This window comes from Propithecus coquereli, unplaced genomic scaffold (genome assembly GCF_000956105.1).
Source record: "Propithecus coquereli isolate 6110/MARCELLA unplaced genomic scaffold, Pcoq_1.0 Scaffold178, whole genome shotgun sequence".
NCBI lineage: Eukaryota > Metazoa > Chordata > Mammalia > Primates > Indriidae > Propithecus > Propithecus coquereli.
In genome coordinates, this window is record NW_012142523.1 from 4,467,142 (window position 1) to 4,476,587 (window position 9,446).

General features: G+C 41.7%; 1 pseudogene across 1 annotated transcript; it reads right to left on the reverse strand.

Annotated features, from left to right (window-relative positions):
* Positions 1-8,103: 8,103 nt before the first annotated feature.
* Positions 8,104-8,508, reverse strand: LOC105808576 (annotated as a pseudogene). The gene has a single exon (XR_001137389.1). The product of XR_001137389.1 is annotated as a 60S acidic ribosomal protein P1 pseudogene (transcript).
* Between the last annotated feature and the right edge of the window lie 938 nt (positions 8,509-9,446).

Here is a 9,446-nt window from a genome sequence, read left to right on the forward strand (position 1 = left end):
TAAGGGTAAAATCACGCACCGTATGTAAAGCGCCAAGCACATGTGGGTGCCAGGAAGGGGTAGATCTCCAGGTGGCCATTTCCCTTCATTGCTTGGTAAAATTTCACCAGAAACCTTTACCCTGCAAGCCACATTGGAGAAAAATTAACTTGAGAGGAGCCCTACTTAAATCCTTCACAAAAACAATATATGGTTAGACTAAAGATATAGGTATGAAGACTAAAATCATAAAAACAATGGAAGAAAAATAGAAAAATATTTTTACAATTTTTGGAAGAGACATGTTTCTAAGCATGACAGGGAACCCAGAAGCAATATAGGCAAAGATTTGATAGACTTGACTACATAAAATTAGGAGTCTTTCTGTGGTGAAAGTCATCCTCGTGCAAAGATAAATGTAAATTGAGACTATTTCAATATATGAAATACTTAATATCCTGGAACTTACAGACAGAAAAAAATGAAATAGTTAATATCTGTAACTTAAAAGACATTCCTACAAGTCGATGGAGGAAAGACAACACAATTTTAAAAGACCAAACGTTAAGAAAAGCAATTCGCAAAAGCAGAAACATGAACGGCCAATAAACATGAAAAGAACCTCAACCTTGATGGTAGTTAGGAAAATAAGAAATAAAAAATAATGAGAAAGTATAAGTTGGTAAGATTATAAATTGTACAACCTTTTTATAGAGGACAATTTTGACAACTATTAAAATTAAATGTACATAACCTTTTAAATGTATCTAAAAGAAATATTTGCACAGATAACTCAAATATTTGTATACAGAGATATTCAGTGTTGCAGCACTGTAATAACAACAACAAAAAGGGGGGAACAACTTTACATGTCCATAAATAGAGACATTGTTATATAAAGTATGGTACACTCATACAGTGGAATATTATGCAGCCATTAAAAAGAGTGAAATTAATTTAATATACCTATATCATGGTCCAAGATATAAGTGGAAGTGAAAATGCTTTCCTAAATGTAGCGTGATGTTATTAATAGTTTGTTTGGTGCCCTCCCAGCAGTAATGAGTGAGTTCTCACTTTATTAGTTCACAGAAGAGCTGGTTGTTTAAAAGAGCATGGGCACCTCCTTCTCTCTTGCTCCCACTCTTACCTTGTGACACGCCTGCTTCCCTTTCACCTTCCACCTTGATTGCAAGCTCTCTGAAGCCCTCACCAGAAGCAGATGCTGGTACTGTACTCCTTTTATAGCCTGCAGAACTGTGAACCACTATAAACCCCTTTTCTTTACAAATTACCCAGTCTCGGGTATTTCCTTTATAGCAATGCAAACAGACTAAGACACCTAGTGAGTGTGATTTGAAGGGAGGACATTAACTTTTTATTTCATACACATGGGTATTGTTTGAATGTTTTACAATGCTCATGTATTACTCATAATTTCTTTTTGGAGATGAGGTCTCACTATGTTGCCCAGGCTGGGCTCAAACTCCGGGGCTCAAGGGATCCTCTCACCTCAACCTCCCAAGTAGCTGGGACTACAGATGTGCACCACCATGCCTGGATGCTCATAATTTTTTAATAGAAAAAAAAAAACAGCCATTCCTTTATATCTTGCAGCAATTCTGAAAAAAGCTGAACTATTCCATGACTAGTTTCTGACATCCACAACTGAGTTTTTATACTAGCTTCCTGAGAAATGGAAAAAGTTGCAATTATATCTCCAAATGCAACTGTGCAATGCATTTGCCTCTGCAGAAATCGTAGTGCTTACTTCATTCTGAATGTTTCTTCCAGCTCTCTGCCCATAAAGGAACACAAAGCCTAAGGAGTTTGGGGCAGCCTATCTATCATGGGATGGATGCCAGGGGCAAGTGAGGTCATTAAGTCAACTATCCCACTGTGAACACAGCTGCATCCATCATCCTAGAAAGAGTCTTTTCTCGAACACTACTGGGGAAGGAGGCTTCCCAACCCCTATTGTGTGTGTTTGTGGGGCTTTTTAATTATAAAAAGTACATAGTTATACTATACACACACATATACAAACAAATAATACAGAAGAAGTGAAGAGTTAAATCTTGCTCCTTCTTCCACTGAAGGAAACTACTCATCAAATGTCTGTATGCTTCCAGACCTTTTCCTTTATACATACCAATATTCATCCATTCACAAAGGCTACAGACTTCTGAATTGGAAAAGTTGCAAACTTTTTTTTTTGCAAAAAGGACCCAACGATTTTTTTAACTGGCTCTTCCCTCTTCCTCCCCAGGACTTCTGAAATTCCCTCTAGCTAAATAACACTAGAGCTGCCCTAACTTCTTGTTTGTGTAGAAGAAAGTGGGTTTTCAAGACCTAACTTGTGCTATCTCACTGCATATCAGAGAGAACCCCTCCTATAATTAAAGTCTTAGAATAACTAAGACTTAGAATTTTAAAAAAGTCTCTGGAGGGTCACAGAAATAGCCAACTTTTTCCATAAAGGGCAAGATAGTAAACATTTTTGGCTTTGTAGACCGTACTGTCTCTGTAACAACTATTCAATGATGCCACTGTAGTGTGAAAGCAGCCATAGACAATGCATAAACATGTGAGCATGGCCTATGTTCCAAAACTTTATTTACAAAAACAAGTGGGGGAAAGAGGAAGAGGGATTTGGCCCTTGGGCCGGAGTTTGCTGACCCCTGATGTAGTGGGAGGCCTGTAAGTCAACACCTAAGTCTGGTCCCAGCTCTACCAACCTGGCCCATGCAAAGACTGGATGGATTATTACAGATGGCAGTGGACTACTGCAAACTTAACCAAATAATAGCCCCCATTGCATCTGCTGTGTTGGATTTGGTATCTTTACTAGAGCAGAGTAATGCAACTTTGGGTACATGGTTTGCAGCTATTAATCCAATAATGCATTATTTTTCATATCATTCAAGAAGGACAATCAGAAGGAGTTTGCCTTTGCATGGAATAAACAACAGTATACATTCATGGTATTGCCTCTAGGCTATGTTAATTGTCCTATAATAACTAGTCTAGTCTCTTATAGAATCCAAATCCTTAACTGAAAGACAAATCAATTCAAATGACTGAAGTGTGGCCCTCTCTAGGCATGTCGATTTGCTAAAAATAAATATATATAAATATATGCACTCGGCCGGGCGTGGTGGCTCACGCCTGTAATCCTAGCACTCTGGGAGGCCGAGGCAGGTGGATCCCTCAAGGTCAGGAGTTCGAGACCAGCCTGAGCAAGAGCGAGACCCTGTCTCTACTAAAAATAGAAAGAAATTATTTGGACGACTAAAAATCTATATAGAAAAAATTAGCCAGGCATGGTGACGCATGCCTGTAGTCCCAGCTACTCGGGAGGCTGAGGCAGTAGGATTGCTTGAGCCCAGGAGTTTGAGGTTGCTGTGAGCTAGGCTGACGCCACGGCACGCTACTCCGGGCAACACAGTGAGACTCTGTCTCAAAAAATAAATAAATAAATAAATATATGCACTGAGAGCTGATATGCTTAATGCCTTGATGCTACCCAAAGAAACTGCTTTCAATTCAATAGTGTGTGGGCTTTGAAAAAAGAAAATAAAAGGAAAAGAAATTGTTGTCAGTAAAGGTAGAGACCTATAGTAAAAAAGATACTGTAGAAGCTAGAGGAAATTCTTTAGTAGATCTTCATGCTAATAGGCTGCTCTGTCTAAAGTCCTTAGGCAAGGACCTCTTATAGAATGGAAAAACAAATTCATGGAGAGGTTCAAAGATTACATCATAGGTGCACAAAATCTGGCCCCCAATTTCATTTTGTACCTAGATTAACACCACAGGTGAAATGGAACAATTTACATATAAGCTAAAAGAAAACACAACCTAGCTATCTAAGGTAGACTCAAGGAGTTGCTTCAACATATTTTCTTGGTCAGGCCTGAGAAATCTTGGGCCATGTGTCCAGAGTGCCTTTCAGACTCTTCTTATATTTCCAGTTATTCTTATTTTTCTCACAGTTGCTTGATGTCTATTGTCTATAGTCTCAGGGGTATCTACACAGCCACTACCCCAATAAATGAGTCAATATATGACTCAAAGACAAAGATAGGATAAAATCATGTTGATTGACACTTAAACTAAAAATCAGCCCTTTCCAAATGAACCTTCATCTTCAAGTAAAATCAACAATAATGGTAAATATCTAGAATTAATTCTTGTTGTTCTCTACTGTAACCTTGGCTGAGTGATGACCAAAAGTTCTCATACTCTTAAGAAAAAAACTGACTGTTTTCTGAGGCCATGGTATCAAGCCAGAATCTGTTTTAAACCCATTTAATCAGTAAATGAGTGTTCTATACCCTTGGTAACAAGTAACCGCAACTGGTTTTAAAATCTTTTAATCAATCAACGATATACATCAGCGAATATGTTTTGCAAGCCAACCACTCAGTGACAACTCCTTGTTTCTAAAAGTCAGCCAATCAGGATTTGACTCATCCCAGTGAACATACTTCTGAATGTCAACCAATGAACAGTCTCACCCAAGTAACAACACTCCTAAAGATGATATCGGCCCACTCATGCCTCTCTAAATCCACCAATACTTGGATTCCATGCTTTCCCCAAACTCTAAGATTAGTAGTCTGCTCTTCTCGGAGGAAACTGTGCCTGACCAGCATATATTTAAGAAAGCAATAAATTAAGTTTTGTATTTTTTTTAGATATTGAGGGGTAGTCGCATCTATTGACATATGGAAGGCTGCTAGCTTTGAGTGTGCCCAGAGTAAGAAAGGGCTCTGCAGCAGCAGCTCACACTACAATATAAATAGCCCTGCCACTTGGGCCATTTGACCCAGCTGATCACATGTCACTAGAAATGACTTTGGTAGAGAAAAATGCCATATGGAACTTCTGTTAATCCACAATGGAAAAGTTGCAGCTCAAAGCCCAAAGACATATCATCCTGGTGGAAACTGATTGTAGGACATTAAATGACTATGCAACTTGATCTTCCCATTTTGAGTTGGGTTCTGACAAACCCACCGAATTATAAGGCCAAATGGGCCCAGCAGTAATCCATCATAAAAGGGAAGTGGTATGTCTGGGATCAACTTTTACAAGGTCCAGAGGGCACAAGTAAACTGCATGAACAATTTGGCAGAGGTAATTGCATCTAATCATCATGAGGAGACAGGACTGCTGCTACACAATGAGGGGAGAAAGGAATGTGTTGGCCACTTAGGTGATCCACTGGGACATCTCTTGGTACTCCCATGCCCCGTTGAACTGTAAATGGACAATTTTAGCAACAATGGCATGATAAGGGTCTGATGACCAGGAGATCAGGCTCCTTAAAAATGAGAGTGTGGGTCAACTCATCAGGCAAGCCAAAGAAAGGGGATCTACAATGGGGCTGAGGGCAGAAGATGGAGATGATGAGTATAGATTACAGCTCAGGACAAAATGTAGCAGCATGGGACTATATTTCATTTCACAAACCTTCCTCTTGAAATTTTCTCAGAAATTGTGACCCATCAGGATACAGGAAAAGCTGTACCTAGATGGAGTGAATTTAATGTGAGAAGCAAACAGAACTGCTTGGTGCAAGGGGTGAGATGTAGTGGATCTATCAGTGCACTTCCCCCTGCTATGTTGGTTGACAACAACTCTCAGCTGCCTTCTCTTCTGGAAATTGTCATCCCCCTCACCTGGGAGGCTGAAACTCACCTTGATCAATAACCAATTGACACAGGAATGCAAAAGAATGGCTCCCTTGCCTCAGTGGGGAGCTAATTCTGTGGTCCAATCTGTGCTCCAGAGCTTTCTTGTAGAATCTGCTGAGATCACATTCTGGCCAGCTTTTTACTCCCTGTCCTATCCTGCTTCTCTCGCACCTTTCCTCCAGAAATTACTTCCCTAATAAATCACTTCAGTAAGAATCCCTGTCTCAGACTCTGCTTCTAGGGAACCCAATCCAAGCCAGTGTACATTGTTCAGAATTTATGTCTAATCCTAGGAAGAGGGATAGCCCTCAAAAACATTTCTGAGATTGAATTTCCTGTTAACCAGAGTGAATAAGGGCACAAGTAATATTTACCTAATGTAGAAAAATGGGCCACTTCTTACATGTGAGTGTTGTAGAGTAAAATTCACACCTGTTACTGCTTTATATTTTCTTGTCATATGGCTTACACCCCATCCCTTCCAGCAGATGAATTTATTTTGAACAAGGTACATCTCTCCATTGCCAGATGCAAGTCAGCACTTTCAAAGCAGTCCATAGCTTGACAGGAAGCAGTCTCATGCTAGCAAGGCATCATTTACCAGACCATGGTTAATTGAATGACCATCCCCCTCCTCAAGCTTTCATTTCTCCTACCTCATCTGCTTCTGCCAGTGATAGCCAGTTCACTCGGTATCTTCTGACTGGCCCCTCAGTGACCCTGCCTTCACATGTTGGTCCTACCTTTGTTTCATAGGCTAGTCTTGATGTTCAACCACCAATATCCATTAGTTGTGCTTGGCTTCACCTCTCATTGTGGCCCTTGGCTCCTCCATTGCAGCTGACATATGCCAGCTGCCCCTCTGGGACAGACCCCACTACTCCCAAGGTTTTTGCCTTATCAGTCCCACTTTGCATAAAACACTCTCTTTTTTTTTTTTTTTTTGAGACAGAGTCTCACTGTGTTGCCCGGACTAGAGTGCCATGGCGTCATCCTAGCTCACAGCAACCTCAAACTCCTGGGCTCAAGCGATCCTTCTGCCTCAGCCTCCCGAGTAGCTGGGACTACAGGCATGTGCCACCGTGCTCGGCTAATTTTTTCTATGTATTTTTAGTTGTCCGATTAATTTCTTTGTATTTTTAGTAGAGACAGGGTCTCGCTCTTGCTCAGGCTGGTTTCGAACTCCTGAGCTCAAACAATCCGCCCGCCTCGGCCTCCCAGAGAGCTAGGATTACAGGCGTGAGCCACCACGCCCGGCCAAAACACTCTCTTTCATACTCAAGTCAGGTGTCCCATTCTACTCAGTCTTGGTGGTCCCTCTGAGGTTGACCACCCTAATTAGGTAAATACTTCTAGCTCATTTCTTGTCATCTATATTATATTGATGATTAGACACCTAAAGTCATAAGCAGTATTTCCAAATCCTCTTTATAGGCATTTTTGTGCATGAATCACCAGCCTCCTCGTTTTCTACAAAGCATCTTTCTCTATCACATCTTTGGACTTCATGGTATCTACTTTTATTTTAGTCTGAATGTTCGTCTTTTCTCATCGCATTTCTATTTAAAACCTTCTGCATCAGGTCAGGAATCTTTCCTCCAAACACATACACCTTGGTGATCCATAAAATGGTCTCTATGCTTCCCAGTGATGTTTGTCATGTCTCAGAAAACTCAGTTCCTCCAACTTGTATAGACATTGCAACATGGTCATTAAAAGTTTTTATTTGGAAATAAAACAAGCCTGAGTTTGAATTCTAGCTCTACCACTTACTAGCTGGGAGAACTTGACTAAGATGTTCAACTTTTTTGGGTCTTAATTTCATTTTATATAAAATAGGGAATGATCATAACAGTACTTACCTCATAGAGTAGTCGTGAGGATGAAAAGAGGTAAAACAAAGTGCTAAGCCTAGTGCCTACAGATGCATGGTAGACATCCAATACATCTTATTATCATTTTTATTCAACACCTTCAGAAGTCTCTGTTCAAGCCTCAGAGCTGTCCAGTAGTTATGCAAAGGACCAAGTAATACCCAGTATGAACTGTCTATCAGAGCCATCTATCAGTGTGGGAGGTCCCAGGTCTGTATCAGAAGGAAGTTCATCCATCACTGGAGAAGTTGGGCCAGAGGAGGTCAGACCCAAGGGAAGGAAGGGTAGCAAACTAAAGTGTGGAAGGGGGAAGGCAGCCCATGAAAGCCTCAACTGGAGAGGCAGGGCAAGGAGGAAGGCCAGGGATGGGTGAGGATGTGTTTGGGATAGCTGGAGAGAGATGAAAGCCCAAATGAGTGAACTGTGCAGATTTAGGATAAATACCCTGAAAGGCAATATCCTTCCTGGCCAAGGGTACTTCAAGGTGATAGAAGCAGAGTCTTAAAGAAGTAGAGCCAGGACAGATAAAAAATCTTTTTTTTTTTTTTAAGAGTTCAAACTTTTTATTGAACATATTACAAAAGAGATTCACTCAAAAAGACCAAAGCCCATGTCATCATCAGACTCCTCAGATTCTTCTTTCTTTGCTTCCGTTTTCTTCTCCTCAGCTGGGGCAGCAGCAGTGGAGGGGGCAGGACCTCCTGCTGGTGCAGCACCAGCTGCTGGAGCAGGTCCACCAGCCCCTACATTGCAGATGAGGCTCCCGATGTTGACATTGGCCAGGGCCTTTGCAAACAAGCCAGGCCAGAAAGGTTCGACATTTACACTAGCTGCTTTTATAAGGGCATTGATCTTATCCTCCGTGACGGTCACCTCATCGTCGTGCAGAATGAGTGCCGAGTAGATGCAGGTGAGCTCGGAGACGGAGCCCATGGCGCTGCCGGGCACGGTGCTAGTCGCCGGATGAAGTGAGGGCCTCACCCCAACGTAGCCTTAGCTTCCTCAGAAGGACCGAGCACCTTGGCGGCAGCTGAGGAAAAGCAAAAATCTTTTTTAATTTCAAATACTCTCTCCTGCTTTCCCACTACTGATCCAGGAAAAAAAAAGGTTTGGCTTTCAGTTAGAAGAGTTTGGAATGGAGCCAGTCCTGGGGAAGAGGTTAAATTAAAAACCAGGGGCCTAGAGATTGGATAAAACTTGTGACTGGATCTTGAACTCCAGGTTTTGGCTTCTCTACCTGAAAAGGAAGACCTCTTCCTAGAATATCTCTTTTTTGCTCCCCATCACCCCTGGGGTGTGTGGTTGGCCTAAAATACAAACACCAGTGTTGGCTGATGTCTTCAGCAGCGGCCTCCAGTATCTCAGGGGCTTTCAGACGAATGACATTTTCCTCATCCTTGCATTACCCCAAGGACCAGGGAAGTCACATCTGCTGATGGCTGAAAACACAACACTCTTCTTGTAAGTCCCACAGGACCTGGGACACAGGGACACAGCCCCAGCAGAACTGGTCGATTATCACAGACCTGTTGCTGCCTTGTACTGCTGAAACTGACTACACCAAGCACATCACTGGCAAACAACTGTTATTTACCATCTATAATTATTTCAACCTCTTGCCCGCAGTCAGGGGAATGAGCCTAATGACTTTTAGAGAATTCCAGTCAGCTAGGAAGCCTGTAATCATTCAATACAGTGATTCTGGGATCCTTCAGGAAAAGTCCTAGAGGACTTAAGAGGATTCTGCACAAACATCAGAATTATCATTTGTGCCATCTGACTTCTGGTCCCCAAAGAGATTATACAGAATCAGGAAGGCTAGTGTGCCTTCCCCAGGGTTTGGGACCACAAAGGCATTCAGGACCATGTTAATCCCCACATTACCTGTTCCCCT